The following is a 3189-nucleotide window of genomic DNA, read 5'->3' as shown; positions in this document are numbered from 1 at the left end:
TAATATCTCGTACAAAGTGATATCGAACATCAATGTGCTTCGTCCTTGCATGATAAACTTGGTTCTTTGCTAATCGGATAGTACTCTGATTATCACAAAATAGTGTGATATTTTCTTGACCAATACCAAGATCTCTAAGCAACCCTTGAAGCCAAATTGCCTCCTTTACAGCCTCCGCAATTGCCATGTACTCTGCCTCAGTAGTAGACAAAGCAACCGTTGACTGCAAAGTAGACTTCCAACTAACTGGTGCATTTGCAATAGTGAAAACATAACCAGTAGTTGATCTACGCTTGTCCAAATCACCCGCATAATCCGAGTCACAATATCCAACCAGATACTAACTATCTTCCTGCTCAAAAATCAATCCAACATCTACATTATTACAAATATACCGTAGAATCCATTTCACAGCTTGCCAATGCTCCTTTCCTGGATCATGCATATACCTGCTTACAACTCCGATAGCATGTGAAATATCAGGTCTTGTGCAAACCATTGCATACATCAAGCTACCAACGGCATTCGCATATGGCACTCTTGACATATACTCTTGCTCAGCTTCATTCTTCGGCGACATAGCAGCACTAAGCTTAAAGTGAGGAGCAAGAGGAGTGCTAACCAACTTCGTGTTCTCATTCATGCCAAATTGATCTATTACTTTCTTCAAGTATTCTTTCTGAGATAGATAGAGTTTTTTGAATGTCTATCTCTTTTTATCTCCATGCCAAGAATTTTCTTCGCCTCACCTAAATCCTTCATCTCAAACTCCTTTCTTAGTTGAATCTTCAACTTCTCAATTTCCTCTTGACTTTTGGAAGCTATCAGCATATAATCAACGTATAGGAGAAGATATATGAAGGATCCATCTTCAAGCTTGCGCAAATACACACAATGATCATATTTGCTTCTTTTGTACTTTTGTTGCAACATAAACTTATCAAATCGTTTTTACCATTGTCTAGAAGATTATTTCAATCCGTACAACGATTTTTCAAGTTTGCACACCATATTTTCCTTTTCATCAACTTTGAATCCTTCTGGCTGAGTCATATAGATTTCCTCTTCCATGTCTCCATGTTAAAATGCAGTTTTTACATCTAACTGAACTAGTTCCAAATTCAATTGTGCTACTAAAGCCAACAAAACTCTAATGGAGGAGTGTTTCACGACTGGAGAAAACACCTCATTGTAATCAATTCCCTCCTTTTGAGCATACCCTTTGGCCACCAATCTTGTTTTGTAGCGAACATCTTCTTGGTTAGGAAATCCTTCTTTCTTTGCAAATACCCATTTGCACCCATTTGCACCCAATTGCTTTCTTGCCCTTCGGGAGATTGGCCAATTTCCATGTGCAATTCTGATGAAGGGACTGCATTTCTTCATTCATGGCAATCCTCCACTTATCTTCTTCTGAACTTTGGATTGCATCTTTATAAGTGGTAGGAACACCATCAGCTACAATTGAGGCTGCACAAGCCACCGTCTCTATGAGACGAACAGGTTTCTTTATTGTTCTTTTTGGCTTGCTGGTTGCTATTGATTCAAGTTGTTGGGGTTCCTAAGTTGGAATCTCCCCTTCCACTGACTCTTCTTCCAGGGGAAAATCTTCTATTGTTTCCTCGTTTTCTCCCTGTGTTGGGAAAATTAATTTTCCCTCAAACTCCACCTGCTTTGAAGCACTATCAGTTTGTTTGACATCTTCAAATGTCACCTTAACTATTATGGCAGATTCATCAAAGGTAACATCTCTGCTGAATATAACTTTTCTTGTCTCTGGACACCATAATCGGTATCCTTTGACTCCAAAAGTAATCCCCATAAATATAGTTTTCTTTGCCCTCGGATCCAATTTTGACTCTTCCACATGATAATATGCAATTGAGCCAAACACATGTAAAAATTATAATCTTCAGCAGTTTTTCCATACCATTTTTCAAATGGTGTCTTGCCTCCAATAGCGGCAGATGGTAGACGATTAATGAGGTGGCATGCATATGTTATTACCTCAGCCCAAAATTCTTTGCCCAAGCCAGCATTGGACAACATACACCGAACCTTCTCCAGCAAAGTCCGGTTCATGTGTTTTGCCACTCCATTCTGTTGTGGTGTATTTCTGACGGTGAAATGTCTCAAAATGCCATCATCTTCACAAATCTTATTGTAAAGATCATTTTTGTATTCTCCACCGTTATCTGTGCGAAGACACTTTATCTTTCTGCCTGTTTGAGTCTCTATCATCGCCTTCCATTTGAGAAAAATTCCCAGCACCTCATCTTTAGTTTTCGTAGTATACACCCACACTCTCCGGGAAAAGTCATCAATAAAGGTTACAAAATAGTGTTTCCCACCTAATGAAGGTGTTTTGGAAGCACCCCAAACATCAGAGTGAACATAATCCAAAATACTTTTAGTATTATGGATTGTTGTTCCAAATTTAACCCTTGTTTGTTTCCCCTTGACACAGTGTTCACAAAACTCCAAATTGCAAGTCTTTACTCCTTTTAACAATCCTTGATCTGATAAAATCTTTAAGGATTTTCCTCCAGCATGTCCCAAGCGCATGTGCCATAGCTTGGTTGCTTCTGCCTCCTTGTCATCACTGGATGTCACTGTTGTTGTCCCAATAACTGTACTACCGCGATAGTGGTACATGTTATTATTTCGCCGGATTCCCTTCATTACCACCAGTGCACCATAGCATATTCTCATTACCCCATTTTCTGCAACGACTTTGATCCCCTTTGACTCTAGGGCTCCTACAGAAATGAGATTTTTCTTCAATTCCGGTACATATCGAACATCAATTAATGTTCTGATCAATCCATCATAGTTCCTTAATCGGATTGAACCAATACCATATGCGGTAAGAGGATTGTTATTTGCTGTGTGAATAACTCCACATTCTCCTTATTGAAAATCAACGAACCAGTCCTTGTTGGGACACATATGATAGCTACAAGCTGAATCCATCAGCCATATGTCAGATGGTTTGAATGGCTTAGTTGTAACTAGCGAGAAATCAGAGTCGTCACAATCAGCTACATTTGAATCCATGACAGCCTTTCCATTGTTAGGTTTGGCCCTATTTTTCAACTTTGGACAGTCTTTCTTCCAATGCTTTTTTTCTCGGCAAAAGGCACAATCATCTTTGTTGGGTCTGGATCTTGACTTGGATCTTCCTTTCTT

Source organism: Nicotiana tabacum, chromosome 20 (assembly GCF_000715075.1).
Source record: "Nicotiana tabacum cultivar K326 chromosome 20, ASM71507v2, whole genome shotgun sequence".
Taxonomy (NCBI): Eukaryota; Viridiplantae; Streptophyta; class Magnoliopsida; order Solanales; family Solanaceae; genus Nicotiana; species Nicotiana tabacum.
Note: the sequence above shows the minus strand (reverse complement) of the source record.